A 20,443-nucleotide genomic window follows, 5' to 3' on the forward strand; every position below is an offset into this window, starting at 1 on the left:
ATAGCTATCTTTATACTACAGTTGACTATGGTATATTTTCTACAGTGCATTGGTGTTATTAATCTGGTACATTGCATGCGCTATAAGTATTTATTATTAGTGATGAGCGGGTTCGGTTCCTTGGAATCTGAACCCCCCCGAACTTCACCCATTTTACACGGTTCCGAGGCAGACTCGGATCCTCCCGCCTTGCTCGGTTAACCCGAGCACGCCCGAACGTCATCATCCCGCTGTCGGATTCTCGCGAGATTCGGATTCTATATAAGGAGCCACGCGTCGCCGCCATTTTCACTCGTGCATTGGAGATGATAGGGAGAGGACGTGCGGCGTTCTCTCAGTTTCTGTGTTCAGTGTGCTGCAAATATCTGTGCTCAGTGTGCTTGCAAATATCTGTGCTCAGTGTGCTAAAAAAAATATCTACGTTCTCTGCCTGAAAAACGCTCCATATCTGTGCTGCATTGTAGTATATAGTAGGAGGACAGTGCAGAATTTTGCTGACCAGTGACCACCAGTATATAATATATAGCAGTACGGTACAGTAGTCCACTGCTCTACCTACCTCTGTGTCGTCAAGTATACTATCCATCCATACCTGTGGTGCATTTTAGTTGTGCGCAGTATATATAGTAGGAGGACAGTGCAGAATTTTGCTGACCACCAGTATATAATATATAGCAGTACGGTACAGTAGGCCACTGCTTTACCTACCTCTGTGTCGTCAAGTATACTATCCATCCATACCTGTGGTGCATTTTAGTTGTGCGCAGTATATATAGTAGGAGGACAGTGCAGAATTTTGCTGACCACCAGTATATAATATATAGCAGTACGGTACAGTAGTCCACTGCTCTACCTACCTCTGTGTCGTCAAGTATACTATCCATCCATATCTGTGGTGCATTTTAGTTGTGCGCAGTATATATAGTAGGAGGACAGTGCAGAATTTTGCTGACCACCAGTATATAATATATAGCAGTACGGTACAGTAGGCCACTGCTCTACCTACCTCTGTGTTGTCAAGTATACTATCCATCCATACCTGTGGTGCATTTTAGTTGTGTGCAGTATATATAGTAGGAGGACAGTGCAGAATTTTGCTGACCACCAGTATATAATATATAGCAGTACGGTACAGTAGATCACTGCTCTACCTACCTCTGTGTCGTCAAGTATACTATCCATCCATACCTGTGGTGCATTTTAGTTGTGCGCAGTATATATAGTAGGAGGACAGTGCAGAATTTTGCTGACCGCCAGTATATAATATATAGCAGTACGGTACAGTAGGCCACTGCTCTAATTACCTCTGTGTCGTCAAGTATACTATCCATCCATACCTGTGGTGCATTTTAGTTGTGCGCAGTATATATAGTAGGAGGACAGTGCAGAATTTTGCTGACCACCAGTATATAATATATAGCAGTACAGTACAGTAGGCCACTGCTCTACCTACCTCTGTGTCGTCAAGTATACTATCCATCCATACCTGTGCTGCATTTTAGTTGTGCGCAGTATTATATAGTAGGAGTGCAGTGAAGATTTTTGCTGACCACCAGTATATATATAGCAGTACGGTACAGTAGTCCATTGCTCTACCTCTGTGTCGGCAAGTATACTACAAAAGTTCAGTAAAATGACCCAAAAATCAAAATTAAAAGCATCTGATGAGAAGCCTAAACTTGCCAATATGCCATTTACGACACGGAGTGGCAAGGAACGGCTGAGGCCCTGGCCTATGTTCATGGCTAGTGGTTCAGATTCACATGAGGATGGAAGCACTCATCCTCTCGCTAGAAAATTGCAGAGCCACTCCTAGGTGGGCCAGGTGTTTGTGTCGGCCACTTGGGTCGCTTAGCTTAGCCATCCAGCGACCTTGGTGCACCTCTTTTTTCTTTGCATCATGTGCTGTTTGGGGACTATTTTTTAAATCGGCCATCCTGTCTGACACTGCAGTGCCACTCCTATATGGGCCAGGTGATTGTGTCGGCCACTTGGGTCGCTTAGCTTAGTCATCCAGCGACCTCGGTGCAAATTTTAGGACTAAAAATAATATTGTGAGGTGTTCAGAATAGACTGAAAATGAGTGGAAATTATGGTTATTGAAGTTAATAATACTATGGGATCAAAATGACCCCCAAATTCTATGATTTAAGCTGTTTTTGAGGGTTTTTTGTAAAAAAACACCCGAATCCAAAACACACCCGAATCCGACAAAAAAATTTCAGGAAGGTTTTGCCAAAACGCGTCCGAATCCAAAACACGGCCGCGGAACCGAATCCAAAACCAAAACACAAAACCCGAAAAATTTCCGGTGCACATCACTATTTACTATATATACTTATCAAGGGGCCCAGTCTATGCACTCTCTAATAATTATCCAAACCTCAGTGGAGACTGGCCACTTCCCTACACATGGGCCCTTACCACTGCATTCCCCCGGTGCGTCCTTCATGACCCAGCCCGACACTGTCAGTACACAGTAAACAGTAAACTATTCCAAAAGCTCTACAATAAAGCATGAGGTTCTTACTGGGCCTTATTTAGCCTGGGCTTAAAAAAAATCTCCTTTGTGCACTACATGCCATGGTCTACTGGTACATGTAGTTCAGCAGAATAAGCTAATATTACTAAACACCTTACTGTTTGTTTATTTTATTAAATCAACTTACCGAGTTTCAATTTCATTCACAACCTAAATCTATATGGATTCTTCTCTTCTGAAGTAGTGCTATAGGTAAAACACAAATAAAAACCGCTTTGTGAAGGACATGAACTTGCTCCTCATAGAGTATAGACATGAAATAATCATACAGAGCATTGTACCACATAACCAACTGGGTATGGTTGGTTATGTGCTTCATTATGGTAATCCATGAGTCTGGCTTCAGTATGGGAAACCATTCTATTGGCTGTTTGTTCTTGACATCTAGTGGTCAGTGAATGAACAGATTATGAGGTCTACTTTTACAGGTAATATTCAGCATTCTGCATTAATGGAAACCAGTATATGAGGAAAGGATATAATCCGCACAGAACTAAAATGTCTGTTTCACTATTTATTTTTGTATCCAATAAACTCAATATCTAGAGAAATCTGAACTGCCCTGAACGTCTGGGATCTGAGTCAATCTGAGCCTGGGATCAGATTTTCCTGGCTGCCTCGGATCCCACGTAGGTAATACTATAGACTAGAGATATGTGCCGACCCCCCGTATTTTGGTGTTGGATCTGTATATTCTTCATGTTTTGGATATGAAACAGAAACATAGAATGTGATGGTAGATAAGAACCACTTGGCTGCAACAGAACTGAAGAAAGTGTTTGTGAAAATGATGCAGCAGAGAAGAGGTTAATAGTGTAAAACCTCAGTTTTTTCTGATGTGTTTTAATCAGTCTAATTTAAGCAGGCTGTGGTTCAGAGCAGGGCCATTACTATGGCGGTGTGGACGGTGCTCAGCACACAGTGCATTTGCCCTGTGGGCACATTGTCTGCACCTAGGCCCTCATTCCGAGTTGTTCACTCGCTAGCTGTTTTTAGCAGCATTGCACACCCTAAGCCGCCACCCTCTGGGACTGTATCTTAGCATAGCAGAATTGCGAACGAAAGATTAGCAGAATTGCGAATAGAAATTTCTTAGCAGTTTCTGAGTAGCTCCAGACTTACTCCTACATTGCGATCAGTTCAGTCAGTTTCGTTCCTGGTTTGACGCCACAAACTCGCCCAACGTTCGGCCAGACACTCCCCTGTTTCTCCAGCCACTCCTGCGTTTTCCCCTGAAACGCCTGCGTTTTTCTGCACACTCCGAGAAAACGTCCAGTTTCCGCCCAGAAACACCCACTTCCTGTCAATCACACTCTTATCACCAGAACGAAGAAAAAACGTTGTTACGCCGTGAGTAAAATACCAAACTTTTGTGCTAATTTACTTGGCGCAGGCGCACTGCGAACATTGCGCATGCGCAGTTTGCGACTAATCGCTCTGTAGCGAAAAAAAATAACAAGCGAACAACTCGGAATGACCCCCTAATCACAATTGCCCGCTTATTTGTGTGCTACTGCTCTCTATAATGTATAATGAGTCTGGCCTTCTCTGCCAGACTCAACACTGCTAATATACATTAGAGTGGGCAGTGCTGAGCAGCCTCTCCAATGTGTGCTCCGCCCCCCTCCTCATCTCCTGCAGTGGCTGGGAAGGAATCACTGGCTCTACTGGTGCCCCATTAATAAAGGGTTACAAGAATAATCAGCACAGCCAATCAACATATGCTGCAGTGTGTATTGGGGAATGGGGGACTTTGTATGGTCTCAGCAGCAGTGATGATGGGAGAGAAATGATCTGGATTGACACCACCTTCAAGCACTAGATCCTGGCCACTTTCGTCTCCCCTCTGTGACCCTGGACATGCTGCACCATGTGGGGAGCGCCGCCTTGCTGCCCAGTCTGCAGTGAGGGGAGAGCAGACTTTGATACATGGATTCTGGGATCTCCCCAATCCGCCAGCCTGAGGATTGCAGGGATAAGGCTAGAGGCCATAGCGGACATAGCCAGGAATTGCAGCAGCTACAGCCTGAGCATCGGTGAGATCATCCAGCTGAACATGGGGAGGAACAGGTGCCATTTCACCCAGGGGAGAACCCCATTTTCATCCCTGTAGTACCTTGTCTCCATTGTATTACACTGTCTCCCCTGTATTACACTGTCACCCCTGTTTTACAATCCCATAAACTATACTGGTAGGAAAACTGTCTCCCAACAAAATTAACCATAGCGTGAAAGTGTGTGCATGTGGTAGTAAATACAGACTATAGATTCCATGGGGCAGGTACTGCTGTGAATGACCAAATATTCTCTGTAACGTGTTGTGGAATATACGTTCCCTATATAAATAACTGGTAATAATAAACAAATAAAAACTACCCCTGTATTAAATTGTCATCTCTGTAATACACTGTCACCCCTATATTGAATTATCACCAATGTATTAAACTGACACCACTCTATAATACACAGTCACCACTGTATTACACTATAATCCATATATTAAACTGTTTTGACACTCCTGCATTATACTGTCATCCCTACAGTACACCATTTCCCATGTTCCACTGCCACCCATATATTACACCGTTACCTCTATATTATATTATCACCCCTGTGTTACCCTCTCTCCCCTCTTCCTTTTCAGTAGGTAGTGGTTTTCATTTTTCTATATTCCTGTATGTCTGTGAAATGCCTCCCCTGTACATTATACAATATATATATATATATATATATATATATATATATATATATATATATACTGTATAATGTTTTTTTTTTCTTTTTTCAAAGATTGGTTATCATGAGCGACCACTGATGTAATTTATATACACAAGGAGACTATGCTTTAAAAGTATAAACCTGTCAATGCATGACAAGGATGGACTGTTTAAATTGTTTCTCAGAGTAAGATTACAAAGGTTTTTGTATAAAATACAACAATACAACAAATAACATATGCAGTTAGAAGTAACACATTTTAAAACAAGACTTAAAATGACATATCTGCAGCTGTTCCCAGACTCAATCCCTGTACTATATAGCGCAAACCTCTTGGGCGATATCCCTCGCTACCAGCGCCGTGGTTTTACAGGTGCTACAAGAGGGGATAGTGGGCGTCTGAAGTTGAGGCCTAGTGGGAACACAGAAGCTGGGGTATAAATTTCTGGGCACTGTTGAAGGTCTTAACCATGTTGTGTCCATGATGCTCCATTCAGACACCTGGCTTAACTCTGGAGCCATATTGCCTCCTTAGGGATTACCAGACATTGGGCACTGCTGGCTGATCTCTCCTGGGGGCTGATGGCTCCCCATTCCTGATGGCTATAATGTAACATTGCATCTTAACCACAGAAGAGAGGCAGCCTAATGGAGAGTAATTCAAGTTCTTAGTTCAGCTTATGTCCCTTCCACATCTGCTACCTCTTGCACAAGACCTGGCTGCCACTGCTACCAGAGGGCGCAGTAAGTACCAGCCATTTTGCTACATACCTGCCCAGGAATGCAGCCGGAGTACACAGAGTGCACTACTGTGACCATATACTTTCCCTATTGCGGCACCCTGCATATTCCTGCCATGCTTTTTTATTGTTGTGCAGATCCTCTGCCACCCCTCATCTGGCACAGCCTCCATTTTCACCCTCCTCCTTTTTGCAGATAGTGGTTTTGTATTTCAAACTTTGTTGTTGACCTTATATTCCCCTACACTGTTGGAGAAGCATGTTACAGACGGAGCAGTAACTCAATCTATAACTCTAAGAGTTCCGTCTTCTTCATATTGTTACTCTCTGAACTTTTAAGCAATGTAATACCTCAGGATTACTGTTTGTATATGTAATGTGAGTGCCACGCATGGCACCTGCTACCTCACTTACATCTTCAACATGTAATTGACCGAGTCTCTTTTCACAAGTGTGGCCCTCCTACATTAGCTAACTCTCTACACCTCTTTGTGCTTTTATAAGTGTAAATTACATTCTTTGATGAAAAACTCAAGTTGACATTTAATAAAACATTCTGGTCCAATGTGCTGTAACTAACATTACATGTAATGAGTTATTAAAAGTAGCAGCCTTTGTTACAAAGTAATTTTCTGCTTCTCAATATAATTTATGTAAATGTCATTTATTTTCTTTAGACCAGCATGATCATGTTGGTATATTTATTTAAATATTTAGTTAAATTATTTAAATAAATATTACTAATCTGTGTTTTTAAATAGATGTTCTTCTAACTAATGTTACACACATGTAACTAACATTACATAGAGAACATCTAATGCAGGGAAAATTGTTCTCTTTATAGAATAATAAGAATAAACTCATTTCTACTTGGTAAATCAGATAAATAATGTTTCTCACACATTTTTTTTAACGTTAGGACTACATGCCATCAATGATTAAAAACCACAGTATTAACTTTTTTGTGTTTTTAAATATTTATTAAATCAGGTAAATGCCAACTTTTCCCTTTACAATAGCGATAGTCCTACATAATATTGTGTTTCTATAAATAGTTAAATGATGTACAGATGGAGCCACACTAACCATGGCTCCATAAGTGCCTGGGCGTGCCCTCCCGGGAGCGTTTATCACCGAGTGTCTCCGTCCGCATGTCCAAGATGGAGACACTCTCCTATACTACTGAATGGGGTGCATCTCCATCTGGGGCACGCTCTCGTCCGTGATAGAGATGTGCCCTACTCACTAGAATGGGAGAGCATCTGTGTGCACTCCAGGCGGGGCTAGGTGGACGGATTGCCAAGTCACACCAGGATTGCACACCTGCGATGGATCTGCACTGAATGAGTGCGGCTCCATTTTTACCATAAATTTCCAGTTAACTTTATGCTTAATATTTATCAAAATAGGCATATATTTTTATAACTACAAAGGTCGAGTCAGATTATTATGACCACCAGAATAACTGCAGTGTGCAGCACGGACAGCAGCTAGATGGCTGGGAGTGACTCTATAAGGTACTGGTAGGTTGGCACAGGTATCTGGAGCCATGCTGACTGCAGTGCATCCCACAGCTGCTGGAGGGTGCGTGGCAGAGGAGCAAATGTTCACCTCTTACATCAATGGCAATTTCCATGTCGGTTATTGGCAATGGTGTCATTTTTCCAGTTACGATACACCTGCTCAGCAGCAGCATACAAACAGTTCACAAACTGCGCTGTGTCAGAAATACTGCCCCCCTTGGCCCAAAAGCCGATAATCATCCCATTTTGCAACTCAGATAAATCGCCCCTTTTACCCATGACAGCAATGAGTGATATGTGTACAGATGGCTTATCACACACCTTATATACCCACCAAGCCAACGCATGACACGTGACGTACTTCATGGGCTATACACTGCCGACATCAAATGTAGGAGATGGTCGTAATAATATTACTTTAACATGTAATATCACATAATATAACTGTTACACAAAGAATATACATTATACTCTGTGCAGTATAACAAACATTTAGCAAAACTCAATATTACATGGCAAATCAAAGTAATACATTTTGCCACACAATTTGCGTGGCTCTGCCAAAGTACACAACACTAAATCTGTACTTATGTTGTAAATGTCCTCTCTCCCAGGAAAAACACAATAATCCTGTAATACTAGACCACCTTTTCTTTTCAAGTATAGTACAGTAAGAAAATTGTTACTACCAGGGCTTACAGTGGTCCTGGAGAGGTGGGGGAACACAACTTGCCCGTGACCCCTCCCGCTTAGTGCATGTTGCAGAAAGGGGTGTGGCCTCTCAAGGAAGGGGCATGGTCACAAAAAAGTACCAGCAATTCAAAATAATGCCTCACAGTAGCACAATCTTATTCCCATTGCCTGCCCCACATACTAGTGCCCTTTACACACACATCCCCATCTCACTCCCTGCTTCATTCACTCCCTTCCCCATCTCACCCTCTGCACCTCTCACTCCCTCCCCATCTCACCCCCTGCTTCTCTAACTCCGTCCCCATCTCACCCCCTGCTTCTCTAACTCCCTCCCCATCTCACCCTATGCTTCAGTGGCCATGGTCTGGATCGTCAGGTCCCGGCTGCAGTGTAATGCTGGCAGCAGCTGCCAGACAGTACTGTCTCACGGACCATCTGCTGTTGAAAAGAAGATTGGATAATTTGACAGATTTTTAAAAAGCTGCCACTTCTTTTGATTGGTGCTGCAGCCAGTCCATGAGCCAGGATTGGCTGGCGCCCGCTGCCACCTTTACAATGGAGCAGGGATCGGATGTTGTGGCCGGGCGGAGGTGGAACTGGTTCCGCCTGTAATTAGAGGTGACAGAACGCAGTTCCGCCCCGTTCCGGCCAACTTTAACCACTGGTTATTACTGATACTTAAAATGTTTCCAATGCAGTGTTTGTGATCCCCTTTAACTGTGGGGTACTTCACAAGTACACAGGTGGAACAGTGACCTGAGATTCAACGTCTTGGGTATCCGCAGTTTGATGAATATTTGCGCGTTCATCCGTAGTTGAGTTTTGAACTTGGTCATTTTCAGCATCAGTAATGTGTTTTCCTTTGCATGTATTAAGAAAAGCACTTTCACCAGTGTTTTCATATACTGTAATTTCACAACAATTTCCTTGGCAGGAACCACAAATCTTGCACCACATATTGATAGTAACATAGGGGGTAATTCTGAGTTGATCGCAGCAGCAAGTTTTTTAGCAATTGGGCAAAACCATGTGCACTGCAGGGGGGGGGGGCAGATGTAACATGTGCAGAGAGAGTTAGATTTGGGTGGGTTATATTGTTTCTGTGCAGGGTAAATACTGGCTGCTTTATTTTTACACTGCAATTTAGATTTCAATTTGAACACACCCCACCCAATTCTAACTCTCTCTGCACATGTTATATCTGCCCCCCCTGCAGTGCACATGGTTTTGCCCAACTGCTAACAAATTTGATGCTGCGATCAACTCAGAATTAGGCCCATAGAGTAATAACATATTTAATGAGGTTGAAAAGAAGACAAAAATGTCCATAGAGTTCAACCTGTATAATAATTCTTACACTAATCCAGTGGTTCTCAAACTGTGTGCCGTGGCACCCTGGGGTGCATCAGGACACTTTCAGGGGTGCCTTGAATTGGTGGACCAGGAACAATTCAAGTTTTTATGGTCAATGTAATAGGCAAAACCTGGTGGCTGCCAATCAAAAAATATGTGGACAAATAGAAACAAATCTTGTCCCTCACCACATAACTGAACCTAATGATGACATATAAACACAACTTACTTAATTTAATATCTCTTTCTACATTTCTAAATAAGAAACTTTTGGCCTAGGGGTGTCGTGAAAAAAATCCTGATACCCTAGGGTGCCGTGATTTAAAAAAGTTTGACAACCACTGCACTAATCTGTATGTAACTATAGTTTTACTATAATGCCCTGATGAAGTTATGTTATTAAGTCTAATAAACAACTAAAATTCATGCTTTTTCTAAAATTCACTTCCTGTTAATGCTATATCCTTGGATATTTCTTTCAGCTAGGAATTTATCTAAGCCATTTTTAAAATGATTGACTGAGTTGACTATTACTACCCTCTCTGGCAGAGAATTCCAAGATTTTACTGCCCTTACTGTAAAGAACCCTTTTCTTCAATGTTTATGAAATTGTCTCTTCTCTAACCTTAGATGGTGCCCACGTGTCCTGTATAGAGACTTTTTGATAAACAAATTGCCTGACTGCTCCTTGTATTGTCTCTTTATATAATTGTAAATATTCATAATGACGCTTCTCAACAACCTCTTTACGAGTGCAAACAGATCCAACCTAGTAAGCTTTTCCTCATAGTCCAGGACCTTTAACCCTTTGATCAGTTTAGTGGCTTGCCTCTGAAACTTTTCAAGTTCCAAGATATCTTTTTTATAGTTTGGTGCCCAGAACTGTACACAATATTCAAGGTGTGGCCATACCAATGATTTCAAATACCGTTTCCCCTACATTTTCCCCATTTAATCTATAGGCTGCACGATTGTTCTTAGTCCCAAAGTGCATAACTTTACATTTTTCTATATTAAACCTCAATCTCCATTTGTCTACCCAAACCTCCAGTTTAAATAAATCATTCTGTAGAGACTCAACATCCTTGTCTGAATTAATTACTCTACACAATTTAGTATCAGCTGCAAAAATTTACACTGTGCTTTCCAAACCCACTCCTAGGTCATTAATAAATATGTTAAACAGTAGTGGCCTGAGTACAGACCCTTGCGGTTTTCCACTGAATGCTGTGGCCCAGTCAGAAAACATCCCATTAACCACCACTCGCTGTTCCCTGTTATCCAGCTATTTACTAACCCAAGTACAGATAGTGTTTTCTAAACCAAATTATCTTAATTTGTATGCTATCCCTTATTATAACTTCCAGTATTTTCCCCACTTCAGATGTCAAAGTTACCAGACTATAGTTACCAGGATGAGTTTTAAATCCCTTTTTAAATATTAGGACTACCTATGCTGTACGCCAGTCCTTTAGTATCATTCCTGATGTAATTGAATAATAGAAAATAAAAAATAAAGGCCTTGTTAGTTCTGAATTGAGCTCCATGAGAACCCTTGGGTGAAGTCAATCTGGACCAGGAAATTTGTTTATCTTAATTGTACTTAGTCTCTCCTGAATTAATTCCTAATTTAACCAAGTACTTAGCAAAGGGATGTTATCGTAGCTTACGTTGTGCACTTCTCCCACCAACAGGTCCTCTCTAGTGAACACTGATATAAAAAAGTTCAATAAATGTGCTTTATCTTTGTTATCATTAGTCAAGACACCTGAATCGTCCTTTAATGGTTCTACAGTCTCCTTTTTAAGCCTTTTTACCATATACTAAAAAAACTTTTTAGGGTTGTTTTATTCTCCTTGTTGATTTGTTTTTCGTTTTCTATTTTAGCTGCTCTGATTTCTTTTTTGGATTTTTTGTTACATTCCTTGTAATACTGGAGTGACCCCGCCTTCTCACTAGATTTATATGCTTTTAAAGCATGCCTCTTTTTATCCATTTGTTCCTTAGCCTTCTTCTTTAGCCACATTGGTTTAATACTCCTGTGTTTGCTGCCCTTGGGAGTGAACATATTAGTGTACTTATCGATCAAATTTAAAAGCATCCCACATTTCAGCCGTATTCTTAGCATGAAACAAAATTTCCCAATCAATGTCCTTTAATGCTCATTTCAGCATGTTGAAATTAGAGTTTCTAAAGATAAAAGTCTTGGTTGGATCCTTGTAATGTTGTTTATGAAAACTAATATAAAATTTGACCATATTATGATTGCTATTACCCAAGGTCTCCCCTTCTTTAGTGTTGGATACAATCTCCAAATTATTCATTAGTACTAGATCCAGTATAGTCCTAAATCTAGTTGGTTTCTCGATTACTTGAGACAAGAAGTGATCTTTTAGCATGTTTAAGAATATGTTACCCCTAGCTGTGTTTCCTGATTTGCTGTTCCAATTTATGTCTTGGTAATTAAAATCCCCAATGATTAGCACCTCCCCCAGTCCTCCAGCTTTTTCAATTTGCTGCAAGAGTTGTAATTCTTTACTCACACTAATATCTGGTGGTTTGTAGCATGTCTCTATTAGTGGTTTTTCTGGGTCTTTCCCCTCACTTGAAATGTCAACCCATAATAACTCCAGGAAGTTGGCGAACATTGTTTCTTGATTGTCATATATGATTTGTTGTCACGTAGAATCAACAAGAATACAGTGGACTATTGTGGATTGGCTGGCAAACTCAAAAAGTCTTTGTAATTTCGCACTACAGCTTTGCCATGTAAAAAAAAAAACATTTCCAGACTTTACTCTTTAAGATGCCATTAGCATTATCATGGGAACGATAATCTGTGGCGAGCAAAGTGGAATGAGCCACTGAGTGAGCCTTAGAGCCAGATATGTGGCAAGCAAAGTGAGCCCACAAGAAGAAGCATTAGTGCATCCAAAGCATGGCAAGAAAAGGAAGGCTGCGAGGGGGTGCATTTGTACTGATGGTGGTCACATAGCATGCATTATACAACAATTGGCCCCCAAAAAAAACAAAAATTGGATTATTTTCTGTCAACCATTTTTGTGTTGACCATTGTCCTATCTACCTTTTCACCCTGACAACCTCTAATGTTCTGAACAAATCTAATGATCTGAAGCAGTTTAGTTACTTTAATCCAGGGGTCTCATGATCTTAACTTGAACACAAAATATTATCCTACTATATAATTGTCAAGAGGTACTGGGTGATGACTCATTCCTTATAAGCCGCACCACTAATGGTCACACCGATACTGCAGCATGGACCCAATCACGCAGTCTGCAGGAGAGCAGTGTCATTCTAGGAGCTGATTATTGGGAAACACAGGCAGCTCACACCACAGCGCCAATACCTTATACATACATCTGTTAAATGCAACAAAAGCATAAGTTTCTTGCATGAGGTCATCTGTCTATTACTTGCTCTGTCTTTGCAAACAAAAAAAAATATGAAAGCACAATGAAACTGTCCAAAGGGGTCCCCGCTTCTGCTTTTGTATATTTTAAAATGTCAGAACTTGATAATAAAAAAAAAAATGAACTACAATTTTCTAGAGCCAGTGGTATTTCCACACTCTTTGTGCTTTATCGCTATAGGTTTCTAAAAGATGACAAAGTATTAGATAATAACATTTATGTGGCGTATGATATTGACTTACCCTAAATACACATGTACCATTAGGTACCATTACGATAAGCTATTTTAGTTAATGGCCATCAATAAACATTGAGGTATTGGTTAGATGTCCAGAATCAACATTTACCATATAGTATCTAAAAATGACACATCTTACAAAGCTAAGGAATACATTATTGTTTTATAACTAACATTAAAAGTTAGTTATAGGGATGTTCGCCTTCAATATTCAGCTTCAGACATTGATTGCTATTGCACATGAACACATGTGACCAACCACCATATACTAATAGTAACACAACCTAGTGATACTTTGTGGAACTCCCATATACAATGTTGGAAAATCAACATTTAATTTCATTCCTTGTAAACATTTTCTTCTTTAGAATTATGTTAAGTTTACAGAATGTTCTCTCTACTTAATAATGTAGATACCGGGGGTGTGGCCTAGCTACTGTGAGGAACAGACACACTTGCCTTGAGCTCCCCACTCCCAGAGGCTTAAACTGGTTAATTTTAACAAAAGCCCCTCACAAAATACCCCAGATTGTAGACCCTCACCTGCAGCACTCAGGGGGAAACTTAGACTGCGACCTCAGAATCGGGGAGCAACTGGAAAAAGCTCCTGCGGATTGAGGCCCAGTCGCACCCTCCAGCCTGGGGCCTCGATTTTGGTGTGGACCCGACGCGGCCTCCTACCGTTCCGCAGGCCACGGAATACCCTCCGGATGCTGGACCCCCTCCCACCCAACGGTGATTAACTGCCTATTGCTGCCTCTAATAACAACACTCACCCAGTAGACGGTGCTGGGTGCTGCTCCGGCCGGGAGTGTTCCGTGCGGCGGCCATATTGGAAGAGGCAGAATCTCGGGACGGGCCCTGCACAGCAAGCTGCACCTAACAGGCAGACCCGGTGAGACTCCATCCGACGGCTCCGGGCTCCGCTCACCGCAGGGAGCGCCTACCAAACCCGCCCGACCTCCGACCCTCGCCACAGCTCCTCCACACTCGACGGCGCTGGGTGCTGCTCCAGCCTGGAGAGTTCCGTGCGGCGGCCATATTGGAGGAGGCGGACTCTCGGGACGGGCCCTGCACAGCAAGCTGCACATAACGGACAGACCCGGTGAGACTCCACCCGACGGCTCTGGGCTCCGCTCACCGCAGGACGCGTCTGCCGAACCCGCCCGACCTCCGACCCTCGCCACAGCTCCTCCACACTCGGCGCACGGACCCGCCCGTCGGCCATCTTGGAGGTGGCGTCCGGCCGCGGCGAGCTCCACACCACCAACGCAACCCTCCACACACGCTGCGGAGGCCTTCCATGCCACCGGACCCCCCCCCAAAGGTACACAACCCCCCACAACTACCCACACTCACCCTGATCATATTTTAGCACCCCTGACACAAGTGTATTATCCGGCGGCCATATTGGAGGTGGCAATCACTAATTGCAGGCACCACACCACCGTTTGTACTGCTCGGCCGGGCCTGGTGCGACCCCACACAGGGTTCCGCTCACCACTGGTCACTTTTGCCTAAATTACCAGGCTCCTACCGCACTCCACTAAACGGTCCCGCTTAGCGACCATCTTAGAGGTGGCAGAGGCAGCAGCTCCACACCACCAGCACCGCCCACACCGAATACTGTGGATCCTGACCAGAGGACCCCGCTGGACACCCCTTGGTCCCCTGTGCCTCTGCTATATTGGGAGCACACACACACGGCCCTTGAGCCGCCGACCGACATACCACTACCACCGCCTCGAAGCACAGCTCCTGAACCCCCCCCCGCTCCCTCTGGATGGTGATGCTCATCTGCGCCCTCCATTCCACTCCATTCCATTCCATTCCTATCTTACAGAGCCCAGTTCCTCACTACATGCGCTTTTTCTAATTCGCCTGATGAAGATCTACCTCTGAATTATGGGGTGGCCTGACCTGAACGGGGGCTCAACTGCACGCCGCTATTATTAACACCATCTACCTCTAATGCATCTACTTCAATGAGACCTTAACTGCCATTTTTTCACGGGAAGCCCCATAACACTCATTCCGTATTGCAGAACTTTCCATTTTCACTTTTATTTTTCTCACGGAATGCCACAGAAGCGCCGAAAGGCCCCTGCTCCATCCAAACCCAGTATTATCAGGGCGTTGGAAAAAGCAGGTTCTCTCCCGAAACAATCACCTGGAGCTGAAAGCGCTCTAAACATGGCTGGTGCCTCTCGTACCGACCCCCCTTTGTCGGCTCAGGATGTGATTGCTATAGTCACTAAAACGATACAGTCAGAGATGAGATCAGCCCTAGCAGATTTTAAATCGGAATTGGAAGACCTAGGTTCCAGAACGGGCACTCTCGAACAGAAGGTAGATGAAATCTGCCAATACCAAAGCGTCATGGATCAAGAATTTACGGATCTACGGGCAGAGATGGAAACATATAAAGACCAGCTCGAAGATATTGAAAACCGAAATAGGCGAAATAACATCCGCGTACGCAACATCCCGGAAACAATAACTGCCGACGCACTACCAGCCTACCTAAAGGACCTCTTTCTCCACATAAGCCCTGACATCTCAGTGGACCTTCTTCACTTAGACCGAGCCCATAGGGCCCTTCGCCCAAAACCGCCCTCGACCCAACCACCACGGGACGTTATCCTCCGCTTTCACTATTTTAAAGCGAAAGAGCAAATCATGACTGCTGTTAGAGGGCTCTCAACGGTCTCCCATTCTGGGTCTCAGCTTCAACTCTTTCAGGACTTAGCACCATCGACCCTAAAGAAAAGAAGAGATCTATTGAATGTCACCAAGACTTTGAGAACCCACTCTATTAAATACAAGTGGGGCTTCCCCTTCCAATTATTGGTCAACAGAAATGGCACGACCCACGCTGTCAAGACCCCAAATCAAGGATACGATTTACTGAAGTCGTTTGGTATTCTAGAAGATGTTCCAGAAATATGCCGACAACCTACTTCACCCTCTAGACTCGTGGCACCATCGAAGGAATGGACTCCGGCTTAACTACATTAATTGCATTAGTCATACTAATATAGAAAACACCGCTCCACACTCTATTAATGTTGATTCTCCATATATTTCTTGATACTCTTTAACAATAAGTTTGATAATTATTCTATAGACAATCCTGGCGCCCTTTTTCTTTCCTCTTCTCTATATCTTCTTGTCTCAGGCATTAATATGTTAACATGTTGGCCCCTGTTCCCCCCCTTAGGCCACTCCGTTCTTTTTAGTTGCTAATTTGATATGTTCTCTAAGCTTCACGTTCAACGAATTTTACTGTTTCTCCACACCCTCACACTCAGATGGATGTGTCAGAACGACACTCCCTCTGTCTACAATGGACCTAGCTCCACTATAGGAGTAGGTATCCTTCTCTTCCCCTCGTTCCTTAACCCCTCTCTCACTATCTTTAACCTTCTCCATGTTCTCCCTCCCTGCCCTTCCCGCCAGTCGGGGTGTGAACCCCATCTGCTACTGTGCTCTTTCTCTTTTGACCCACCATGAAGTTGACAGTTTTAACTCTTAATGTAAACGGTCTTAACTCTCCAACCAAAAGGGCTATGGCCATTCAATATCTCCACAGGCGTAAATCTAGCATTGTAATGCTACAAGAGACACATCTCAAGACTCCCCATTCTTCCCTCACGACCAAACAATATCCCACGGCCTTTCACTCCTCCATGAACGCTAAACGTCGAGGTACTGCGATTCTCATCCACCACAACACACCTATCACCATACATGACTCTATCTCCGACCCTTTGGGTCGTTTTCTTATCCTTAAGGGTACGTATAACAACGCCCCAATCATATTGGCCTCAGTTTATGCCCCTAATGACCAACAGGGATCCCTTTATGCCACATTCTTTAATCAACTTACCCAGATGCCCCGAGGACTCACCATTATAGGAGGGGATTTTAATACTATCACAGACCCCAAACTAGATAGATCACGCTCCTCTAACACTCCCCCCAAACACGCCAAGACATCTAAGGCGCTCATGTCACAATTGGCCCTTCACGATCTATATGACGCATGGAGAGTACAATACCCCAATGCGAGAGGTTTTACACACTACTCTCCCCCCCATGACCTACACACTCGCATTGACTACTTTTTTGTAGACCGTGCCACATCTCAATCTCTTGTAGGCGCTCAGACCCTCCCTATACCATGGTCAGATCACCTAGCAATCGAACTAGAAATTTCTTCTCATACAGGCCCCCGACCTACCCGCCACTGGCGATTGAATGAATCCCTCTTCTTGAAACAATCAAATGTTGAGACTATCACTACAGCTCTCACGGATTTTATTACCCTCAACACTACCCCTGATATCCCCACATCCATCCTGTGGGAAGCTCATAAGGCTACCCTCCGAGGCACCCTTATCAATTTGTCAGCTGCATCTAAGAAGTCAGAGATGTCACGCATACTAGAGCTAGAAAAGACACTAACATCCCTGACAGACCTACACCACAATCATCCTAAAAGACGCACATATCTAAAAATACTCGCTGTTAAGGGACAACTATCGCAAATCTTATCTAAAAAAGCAGCACAAACTCTTTTGTGGGTTCGACAAACTTTTTATGAAAAGTCAGATAAAGCAGACACCATCCTGGCTCGCAAGCTGAGAGCTAAACGCACACGCAACCGTATGCTTAAGCTAAAATGCACAGACGGCACTATTACCCATGACCCTCAAGTTATGACCAAACAATTCCGCCAATTCTACGAATCACTCTACAATCTCTCACACAGCCCCTCTACCGTACCATCAGATATCACCTCTCTTACCCAATATTTGAATTCATGCTCTCTACCCACGCTATCCGTGGCACAGCTCCAAAGCCTTAATGCAACGATCACTGATGAAGAGATTAGATTAGCCATCAAATCGCTACGCCGCTCTGCAGCGCCAGGGCCTGATGGCTTCACCGCCCTATACTACAAAAGATTTGCAGAATCACTACTACCTATGCTTCGCCCCCTTTTCAACTCACTACTGGAGGGAGGCACACTCGATGACGCCACCACCAGGGCCGACATCATAATTATCCCTAAACCGCAGAGAGACCCACTAGAGATGGGCAATTATAGGCCTATCTCTCTTTTAAATGTTGATTTAAAACTTTTCGCTAAGATTCTTGCCATGCGTCTATCCCCTATATTGACGTCCTTGGTTCACCCAGACCAGGTGGGCTTTATTCCCAACAGGCAGGCTTCCGACAATACGAGGCGTCTGATCAACCTTATTCAAATAGCAACAACCCGCTCGCTGTCGACCCTGGTGGTGGCGCTCGACGCTGAGAAAGCCTTTGACAGGGTGGCTTGGCCATTCCTGACTCAGACCCTACACCATATGGGATTTCGAGGTGCTTTTCTCAATGGTATTAACTCCCTCTATCACAACCCTTCCGCTTCCGTGCTAGTAAATGGCCTCGCCTCCGAGCCCTTCCAAATAAAAAACGGCACCCGACAGGGCTGCCCCCTCTCTCCCTTGTTGTTTGCCCTTGTCATGGAACCTCTCGCAGCCAGAATAAGGCTTAATAGCAACATCACAGGTATAGGAGTAGGTCATTCGGACCACAAGATAGCAATGTATGCGGACGATGTAATATTGACACTGACCAACCCCACTGTCTCCCTCCCAACCTTATTTGCTGAGACCCACATTTATGGTTCACACTCAAATTATAACATCAACACAGATAAAACAGAATTCTTAGACATCAACATCCCAAACTCAGACTTAACACTACTTCAAATGAACTTCCCTTTCCGCTGGCAACCTGAGAAGCTTAAATACTTGGGAGTCTATCTAACAAAATCGTATCCCCGATTATACGCAGCCAACTTCCCAAGACTACTTGCCTCTATCAAAACGGACCTATTAGCGTGGAATAAACAATATATTTCATGGTTTGGACGTACTGCGGCGGTCAAAATGAACGTTCTACCCCGCTTATTATATTTATGGCAGACGCTCCCAATCCACATCCCTACGTCAGTCCTTAAAAACCTACAGCGCGACATTTCAAACTTTATATGGGCAACCAAAAAACCAAGAGTTAAGATGCGAATATTACACAAACATCAATCCACAGGAGGTACAGGCATACCTGATCTAATCAAATACTACCGAGCCACCCAACTAGCATCATGCATTCACTGGCATGCTCCGCCCAATCAGAAAGTATGGACACATATAGAAGCCCACACATTATCGGTATACTCCCCTTCCACTCTCTTATGGTGCCCGCGTACACAACGCCCACTAACCTCAACTATGCTCCCCACAATACGATTCACGCTATCCATATGGGACTACTGCACACGATTATACAAACTCCGCTCATTTCACCCCCTCCTGGTCCCCTTATGGAACAATCCTATCTTCACTCCTGGTATAGATCACTGTCATTTCCCACATTGGACTGCCCACAATATTTTGTTTCCCTTGGATTTAGCTCCCCTACATACCTTCCCGGACTTTGCTAATCTACAATCACGCTTTAACCTCCCCCACAGAGTTTTTTACCAATTTTTACAAATCCGACATTTCCACCACTCGCTCCACCGTTCCTCCCCAGGCACTCCCCTCGCACCCACCTCAGCTATCGAATCCCTATGTCGCTCACATCACTTATCTAGAGGTCTTATCTCGTCAATCTATCAGATTTTGCTATCACACAATCAACCTACTAAGGAATCCCACGAATTGGCATGGGAGAATGACACGGGGGAGGTTCTCACCCCCGAAGACTGGTCCCTAATTAAACTGGCCATATCAAAATGCTCAATTTCAGTGGGCATTAAAGAGAATGCTTATAAATTATATACCAGATGGTATTTGGTGCCGACCCGACTCCGTGCAATTTTCCCTGATGCCTCAGATCTTTGCTGGCGACAATGTGGCCAGAGAGGATCCTTATTACACGTTTGGTGGACGTGTCCTGTTATAAGTCAATACTGGAAGGAAATACACAAACTAATTAAAAATATCACTGACTTTGATATGCCCTCCTCACCCTTTTATTCTCTCTTAGCTAGACCGATCCCCAACCTTCCACGTCCCACGCTCAAACTAATCAACCACATACTTAACACAGCGAAGTGTCAGATAGCATCGCACTGGAAATCCACAACCCCCCCTCCCGTCCCTGCTACTATCAATGCCATATGGTCA

The 20,443-nt window shown here is 43.7% G+C and overlaps 1 protein-coding gene across 1 annotated transcript in view; it reads left to right on the forward strand.

The window, feature by feature from the left end:
- LOC134965631 (nicotinamide N-methyltransferase-like) overlaps positions 1-20,443 on the forward strand; it is a 55,505-nt gene that overhangs the window by 21,988 nt on the left and 13,074 nt on the right. The window lies entirely within an intron of this gene.

The sequence above is a fragment of the Pseudophryne corroboree genome, chromosome 10 (genome assembly GCF_028390025.1).
Source record: "Pseudophryne corroboree isolate aPseCor3 chromosome 10, aPseCor3.hap2, whole genome shotgun sequence".
NCBI lineage: Eukaryota > Metazoa > Chordata > Amphibia > Anura > Myobatrachidae > Pseudophryne > Pseudophryne corroboree.